A 9,467-nucleotide genomic window follows, 5' to 3' on the forward strand; every position below is an offset into this window, starting at 1 on the left:
CATGCGGATTTTGTGGTTTTCAGATGCAGGACGTGAGGTTTCTCGCTGAGGCATGCTGGAGACTTCTGGATTAGCGAAGATCCTTTGTTCTCGGGACTCCGTCTCAGTTTATATATCTTGTTTAGATACTTTTATCTCCACTAAATAATACAAACTGTGATAACTCCTCTTATAGGAGATTTTTGGAGAATAGGGTTCTGTATTTGTGTCCCTTTGGGTTTCCTTTGGGGTTTCCTTATTTTATTATATGTATATATATATTGCTATGCTCGGACCGGTTATCTTTGCATTCGGATTTGAGTTTTGATATTCCCGTTTTTGACACTCTTTTGTATATATATAATCTCGCGTTAACTTATCCTTTGCTTGTTGCGTTATCGATCGGAGTGTTGCGCTTTCGAGTTGCGATTTTTGTTTACCCTTTTTTCTACAAAGGCTCCTAGTTATAATCCTTATTCACACTACTATACATACTAGATTTTTGTTTTAGAGGTCGTAATACCTTGCCATCTCTGGATTATGACTTAAGCATAAGACTCTGTATGGTAGGGTGTTACATTATGGTATCAGAGCAGTTCATTCCTGTAGAGCCTGAGGGACGGACTGACTATGCTTCTGTGCATTCTCTGTATTTGTGTTATGTGCTATTAGTATATCTGCTTGATATAATTGGCATAAACGTTCATGAGCATGCATTTGGGACTTTGAAGCACTAGACTTTCGATATTGAGACTGATCAACTTAATATCGATTGTTTGGTGTGTATGGGAACCAGATGGCACCTCGTGGACGCGGTAGAGGTCGTAGGAGTGGTCATACGAATGCTTGTGCACCGGAGATTAACCCTAATGACCCGGTGAACTTTATGACTGCATTGGAGAACATGGCTACTGCTATGCAAGTCACTGCTGAGGTTCTTGGTCAACAGATGAACAACCATGGTAATGACGGAGGTGGAGTTCAGGGCCCGATGACACTAGCAAACTTTTTGAAGGTTAATCCACCTAAGTTCAAGGGAACCACTAGCCCGACTGAGGCCGATACATGGTTTCAGGCCATGGAACGAGCACTGCAAGCGCAGGTGGTACCTGAAGGGCAGCGTGTGGAGTTTGCTACCTATTTGCTCACTGGGGAAGCATTGCATTGGTGGCAAGGAATCCGACGCCTCCTACAGCAGGGTGATGATTATATCTCCTGGGATGTCTTCCAAGAGGAGTTCTATAAAAAGTACTTTTCGACTTCTTCCAGGACGGCCAAGGAGCTTGTATTGTTGCAGCTGAAGCAGGGTACTATGTCCGTATCTGAGTATACTGACAAGTTTGAGGAGCTGTTCAGATTCTCTTGTATGTGTCAAGGGACTCCGGTGGAATATGAGGAATGGAAGTGTGTTAAGTACGAAGGAAGACTCCGGAGCGATATTTTTGGTTCGGTGGGGCCAATGGAGATTAGGACTTTCTCCGAGTTGGTGAACAAGTGTAGGGTTGCTGAAAAGTGCGTGAAGAGGGCAGCCACTGAGAAAGGAAGTCACAAAGGATCATTTCCACAGAACCGAGGGAAGAGTTTTGCACCTAGAGGTCCACCTTTTAAGAGGGGAGGTTCCTTTAGGAGGCCCAACAACAACTTCTCCCAAGGGAAAAGGTTTGGTAAGCAGCCTCAGAATGATCAAGCTTGTACTAGGTGTGGGAGTCACCATCCGGGAGTACCATGCAAGGCCGGATGGGGTTTGTGCTACAATTGTGGAAAGGCGGGATATAGAGCCGCAAGTTGTCCGGAGCAGCAGAAGCAAGGTGCTGGGAAAGCACAACAGACCGGTCGGGTGTTCACCACCTCAGCTAGGGGTACAGAGGGATCCGAGACACTCATTCGAGGTAACTGTGAAATGGCTGGTCAAACTTTAAATGCTTTATTTGATTCGGGAGCATCGCATTCATTCATTACATTTGAGAAAGCCCATGAGTTAGGATTGAAGATCGTAACCTTAGGTTATGACCTAAAAGTATATAATGCTATCCATGAAGCCATGGTAACTAGGTTAGGATGCCCGAAAGTTTTGTTTAGGTTCAAGCAGCGTGATTTTGTCCATAATTTAATCTGCTTACCGATAATCGGTCTTGATCTTATCTTGGGATTGGACTGATTATCTGAGAACCATGTCCTGCTTGAGTGTTCTACAAAGTCGGTGTACTTTATGCCGGAAGATACAGAAGGGCCGGTTGTAGTGAATAATTATTACTTGGATTCGATGATGGTGAACTGTTCCGAAATCGAATGTCAGGGTATCCTATTGTTAACCGCGGGTGTTTCGGGTGATGACCAAAGGTTGGATCAGATTCTGGTAGTGTGTGAGTTTCTGGAAGTGTTTTTCGATGATATTGAGGAATTTTCACCTAACCGAGAGGTCGAGTTTGCTATTGAATTGGTGCCTGGGGTGGGACCAATCTCAAGTGCTCCTTATAGAATGTCACAGTTAGAGATGGCCGAGCTAAAGTCTCAATTAGAGGAATTGTTGGGTAAGAACTTTATCCGACCAAGTGTTTCCCCGTGGGGTGCTCCAGTGTTACTGGTAAAGAAGAAAGATGGAAGTATGCGACTCTGTGTGGATTATAGGCAGCTGAACAAGGTCACCATAAAGAATAAGTACCCATTGCCGAGAATTGATGATCTCATGGATCAGTTACAAGGAGCTGGGGTTTTCTCCAAGATCGATTTGCGATCCGGTTATCACCAGATAAGGGTGAGGGGTGAGGATATCCCTAATACCGCTTTCAGGACTCGTTATGGTCATTACGAGTACACTGTAATGTCCTTTGGGTTGACGAACGCTCCTGCGGTATTCATGGATTACATGAATAGAGTGTTCCGTCCGTTTCTGGATAAATTCGTTGTTGTCTTCATTGACGACATACTAATTTACTCCAAGACTGAAGAAGAGCATGCGGACACTTGAGGACCGTGTTGCAAATTCTAAAGGAGAAAAAACTCTATGCGAAACTATCTAAGTGTGAGTTTTGGAAGGATGAGGTAAAGTTTTTGGGTCACGTGGTGAGTAAGAAGGGAATAGCGGTAGATCCAACTAAGGTGGAAGCTGTGATGGATTGGAGGCAACCAACCACAGTAACTGAGATAAGGAGTTTTCTGGGCTTAGCTGGCTATTACCGAAGGTTCATCAAAGGCTTTTCGCAATTAGCCTTGCCGTTGACAAAATTAACCCGCAAAGACACTCCGTTTGTTTGGACTCCTGAGTGTGAGGAAAGCTTTCAGGTATTGAAGAAAAAGTTGACCACTGCACCTGTATTGGTGTTACCTGAGCCGAACGAACCATTTGAGGTGTACTGTGATGCCTCACTAAAGGGTCTAGGATGCATGCTGATGCAGCATCATAAAGTGGTGGCGTATGCCTCACAACAGTTGAGACCTCATGAAGTTAGTTACCCTACGCACGATTTAGAACTCGCTACGATCGTGTTTGCCTTGAAGGTGTGGAGGCATTATCTCTATGGGGTTAAATTCCAAGTCTTCTCCAATCACAAGAGCTTGAAATATCTCTTTGATCAGAAAGAGCTTAATATGAGGCAAAGGAGGTAGATGGAATTATTGAAGGACTACGACTTTGAGTTGAATTACCATCCGGGAAAGACAAATGTAGTGGCGGATGCGTTAAGTCAGAAGTCGTTATATGCGGCTTGGATGATGCTTCAAGAGGAGAAGTTACTCAAGGGATTCGAGAGTCTAAAAATTGGTGCTCGAGAAGTATCTGGAACCTTGTGTTTGAGCCGATTAGAAATCTCGAGTGATTTTAAGTCCGAGCTCCTAAAGGCTCATGAAAATGATGAAGCGTTATGGAAGGTGTTACTGGCTATCGAGCAAGGAAAACAGTGGAGAGTGTTGGAAGAAAAAGATGGGTTATGGAGATTGAAGGGTAGGATCATTGTGCCGGATGTTGGCACTTTGAAGCAAGATATCTTAAAGGAGGCACACAAAAGCGGATTCTCCATTCACCCAGGAAGTACTAAGATGTACCATGATTTAAAGGCGATGTTTTGGTGGCCAGGTATGAAGAATGATGTGGCGGAATATGTTTCAAAGTGCTTAACTTGCCAAAAGGTAAAGATTGAACATCAAAGACCTTTTGGGATGTTGCAACCTTTAGAGGTTCCGCGATGGAAGTGGGAAAGTATTGCAATGGACTTTGTGTCGGGATTGCCAAGGACTAGGACTGGTTTTGATGCTATCTGGGTGATTGTGGACCGACTGACGAAGTCAGCTCACTTTTTGCCCATTCGGATGACTTACCCCCTTGAGGAGCTAGCTCGGTTATACATAAAGGAGATTGTGAGACTCCATGGTGTACCTGCTACTATAATCTCTAATAGAGATCCTCGTTTCACTTCGAGGTTCTGGAGTGCATTTCAGAAAGCTTTTGGAACCCGATTAAGCTTGAGTATAGCGTACCATTCTCAAACAGATGGTCAATCCGAGAGGATGATCCAAACACTAGAGGATATGTTGAGAGCTTGTGTTTTGGATCAACCGGCGAGTTGGGATCGGTATATGCCGTTAGTGGAGTTTGCATACAATAATAGTTACCATGCGAGCATCGGAATGGCTCCGTATGAGGCATTGTATGGGAGGAAATGTCAATCTCCTCTATGTTGGTATGAAGCTGGAGAGAAAGGCTTGTTGGGGCCGGAGATGATAGCTGAGACCACTGAACAAGTCAAGAAAATCCGAGATAGGATGCTTACGGCGCAGAGTCGCCAGAAGAGGTACGCCGATCAGAGGCGGAAGCCCTTGGAATTTGAAGAAGGAGATCATGTTTTCCTGAAGGTTACTCCAACCACAGGAGTAGGTAGGGCGATTAAAGCGAAGAAGTTGAATCCTCGATACATTGGTCCATTTCAGATCCTGGAGAGGATTGGACCGGTAGCGTATCGGATGGCTCTACCACCTCATCTTTCAAACCTGCACGATGTGTTTCACGTGTCACAGCTTTGGAAGTACACTCCTGATGCTAGCCATGTATTAGAACCTGAGTCGGTTCAGTTAAGAGAAGATTTGACGCTTCCAGCGGCTCCAATTAGAATTGACGATACTAGTATCAAACGGTTGTGTGGAAAAGAGGTTTCATTAGTCAAAATGGCTTGGAGTCGAGGCGGTGTTGAGGAACACACCTGGGAACTTAAGTCGGAGATGTGAACGGATTATCCGCACTTATTCACAGGTAATTGGATTCGAATTTTGTGGGCAAAATTCCCAATTAGGTGGGTAGGATGTAAGACCCGGTTAATTAACGGCTAATTAACCCATAAATGAGAATTTATTCTAGAAAGCCAAAAATGTTATTTTTATGGCTAAATATGATAGAAGAGAGTGAGATGAGAATTTTGGTACCAATTTTATAGAAATCGGACCAAGATTAGACCGAACGGACTAAACCGGACCAACCGAACCCAAAGTGGGCCCTTGGCCCAACTAAACTAAACCAAAGCCCTAGTTTTCAGCACTCTCTCTCCTCACAACACACAAACACACGCTGAAATTGATTTGGAGGGGGGAAGAACACTCTCTCAAGTTCTCTCCCTTGGTTGATCTTCAAACCACCATAACTTTTGATCTAGAGCTCCGATCGCTGCACCGTTTGCGGCCACGCGTTCACTGCGGAGAGCCCTACAAAAGCCATACAATCAATCTTAAGGTAAGACACGTTTTGATCTTCGAAATTCCAGCCCTTGTTTTCGAGTTTCATGGATGAAATGTTGAGATTTTGGGCTCTTTGATGTTATAGGACCCAACTCTCTTGAAGGAGAAGGTTAATCTTGTCTCCTTGGACCTTGGGTGTGGTAAGATTCTCAACCCTAGTGTAATTTGTTGTTCTATGATGTTGGGTATTGAGATGTTGTGTATGGGTATGATGATTGTGGCTTAGGTTGTGTATATGTGAATATTGGAGCTTGATTGGTGATTTTGGAAAGCTTGGGAGAGGGTTTTGTGTGATAAAATCTGTTCTTGGAGGTGCTGAGACCTTGAGAACTTGTGGACAAGTGGTTTGGAAGTACTCCGGTTGAGCTTGGAAAATCGGCTAAGGTATGGTCTCGGTTTCTCGTATCTAATATGTAATGTGGTAGGAAATACTTAGGCTAGAGGCCCTAAGATAGGCATTGAATGGTTGATGTTGTTAAATGGTTGAGATATATGATGTGATCATATATGTGATTATGAATATTGATGCATTGATTTTGTGATATATGAGAAAATGCATGTTGTGATATATGCTTGATGAATGATTAAGGTTGAATTGGTGGGTGGTAGCATGTTGATGATGAGTATGATGTTGATTATGTATAATGATGGTTGATTGGAAATGGTATTATTGGAAATTGGGATGAGGGAGGATGTATGACATGATATTGTGTTTGTCCTTTAGCCATTTGATTGAGAAGTGTTAAAAGGGTTGGATGGTGATTTTGGGAAATTTGGTAAAATGTCAATGTGTGAGTTGAGGATGGCTTGATGTTGATTTTGGTAAATTTTGATTGATTTCAAAGAAAAGGGATGAAATTGGCATGTTTTGATTGATTTTGAAAAGAGTTGAAAGTGGCTTGTTTTGAAAATGGCACTTTATGGTTTTATATGAAAACATGGTTTTTGGGCATACTTTGACGGGACATAACTTGGACTACGGATCTCTGATTTGTGCCAAATCTATTTAGAAATGAAATTGGACCCGGGATGTCCATGCCGTTTGAAGAACGGGTGAAAAACGATTTAAAATGAGAAAGTTATGTCTGTCGGAAGATTGGTGGTTGAATTTGTAAATTCTGCAGCTTTTAACTTAGAAAATTTTTTAGCGGAATGACCCTCCGCGCGTAGGCGCACTTGGCGCGTGCGCGTCGTTCTTCAAGAAAGCACCATCCACGCGTGCATGTGGTGTGCGCGGGCGCGTCGATGCGCTGCACCAAATGCCCAGCTATTTTCCCGAGAGTTGTGCCAGAGTTGTGCCAGTTTTGTGCCTGGGGCGCAAGAGCACCCACGCGTACGCGTGGTTGACGCTCACGCGTTGTTTGGCTATTTTTCAACCCGCGCGTCCGCGCGTATGACGCTTGCGCGTCGATGAGATTTTGTGGCTGATGAGCGGATATTTTATACGCTTTTTGGGGTTAATTTCATGTAGTTTTGAGAATGTTCTAGTTAGTTTTTAGTCTATTTTCATTAGTTTTTAGGAAAAATTTATATTTCTGGACTTTACTATGAGTTGTGTGTTTTTCTGTAATTTCAAGTATTTTTCTGGCTGAAATTGAAGGAGCTGAGCAAAAATCTGATTCAGGCTGAAAAAGGACTGCTGATGCTGTTGGATTCTAACCTCCCTGCACTCAAAGTGGATTTTCTGGAGCTAAAGAACTCTAAATGGCATGTTTCGAATTGCGTTGGAAAGTAGACATCCAGGGCTTTCCAGCAATATATAATAGTCCATACTTTGCACAAGGATAGATGACGTAAACTGGCGTTCAATGCCAGTTCTCTGCCCAATTCTGGCGTCTAGCACTAGAAAAGGATCAAAAGCTGGAGTTGAACGCCCAAACTGGCACAAAAACTAGCGTTCAACTCCACAAATGGCCTCTGCACGTGAATTACTTAAGTCTCAGTCCTTTTTTTTGTTTAGAGTCTCTTATTATTGTCGTGTTAAAATTTTAGAATCCTTATTTTCTTTTTAAAACCTTTTTCAAAAAAAAATATAAATAATTTTTCTACTAAATTTTGTGCCAAACTTTAAGTTTGGTGTTTTCTTGTTAATTTTTCTTAAAATTTTCGAGAATTTATTTTGGTTTTCTAAAAAATTTTAAGTTTGGTGTTCGTCCTTCATGTTCTTGTGTTCTTGTGAGTCTTCAAAGTGTTCTTGAGTTTTTCTTGTGTCTTGATCTTAAAATTTTTAAGTTTGGTGTTCCTTGGTGTTTTCCCTCCAAAATTTTCGAAAATAAGGAGCATTAGATCTAAAAATTTTAAATCTTGTGCTATCTTATTATTTTTCTCTTTCCTCTTAAAAATCAAAAATATCTTTTCTCTTTATTTTAAAAACAATTTTTCGAAATATATTTTTAAAAATTCAGATTTTTATTTCAAAATTTAAAATTTTTTTCAAAATCATCATATCCTTTTCAAAACTTCCTAACCACTTTCTCTCTCCTCAGTTTTTCGAAAATCTTCACTCAATTTTTATTTATTTTAATTTATTTCATTTTCCCTTTCTCCATCATGGATCTAAGGGGAAATGAACAGTCCAGGAGGACTCTGGGGTCATATTCTAACCCCTCTACTGCTTCATATGGGAGTAGTATCTGTATACCCTCCATTGGAGTCAGTAGCTTTGAGTTGAATCCTTAGCTCATTATCATGGTGCAGCAAAGTTGCCAGTATTCCGGTCTTCCACAGGAAGAACCTACAGAGTTTCTGGCACAGTTTCTACAGATTGCTGACACAGTACATGATAAAGAAATAGATCAGGATGTCTACAGACTATTACTGTTTCCATTTGCTGTAAAAGATCAAGCTAAGAGGTGGTTGAATAACCAACCTAAGGCCAGTATAAAGACATGGAAACAGCTGACAGAAAAATTCCTGAATCAGTACTTTCCCCCAAAACGGATGACACAGCTAAGGCTGGACATCCAAGGCTTTAAACAAGGAGATGATGAATCTCTTTATGATGCCTGGGAAAGATACAGAGAGATGCTACGAAAATGCCCCTCTGAAATATTTTTAGAGTGGGTTCAGTTAGACATCTTCTATTATGGGCTTGCAGAAGGAGCTCAGATGTCTCTTGATTACTCAGCTGGTGGATCTATCCACATGAGAAAGACAATTGAAGAGGCTCAAGAGATCATTGATACAGTTGCCAGGAATCAGCATCTGTACCTAAGCAATGACTCTCCCATGAAAGAAGAGGTTAAGATAGCAACTGCTGAACTCAGTCCTGTAAAACAAGCTGCTGAATTCAATCAGCAATTGGACTTTCTAACAAAGCAGTTAGCCGAATTCAAAGAAAGGTTACAAGAGACAAGGATGGCTAATATACATATAGATGAACAGTTTAAGCAAACAAAACAGCAGCTGTCAAGGCAAATAGCAGAAGAATGCCAAGCAGTTCAACTAAGAAGTGGGAAAACATTAAATACCCCACCTCAAGGCAGCAAAAAGCTAAGAAATGAGCAAACCACCCAAAATTCACCTGAGGACAGTAAGAGCCCAAGGAAAAGTAATTCTGGAACTAAAACGCCAGAAAATTGGTGGAAGGCTGGCGCTGAACGCCCAGACCATGCTCAGGACTGGCGTTCAACGCCAGAAACAAGGCAGGACTGGCGTTCAACGCCAGAAACAAGGCAGGACTGGCGTTCAACGCCAGAAACAAGGCAGGACTGGCGTTCAACGCCAGAAACAAGGCAGGACTGGCGTTCAACGCCAGAAATGGGCAA

This window comes from Arachis ipaensis, chromosome B09, assembly GCF_000816755.2.
Source record: "Arachis ipaensis cultivar K30076 chromosome B09, Araip1.1, whole genome shotgun sequence".
Classification (NCBI taxonomy): Eukaryota; Viridiplantae; Streptophyta; class Magnoliopsida; order Fabales; family Fabaceae; genus Arachis; species Arachis ipaensis.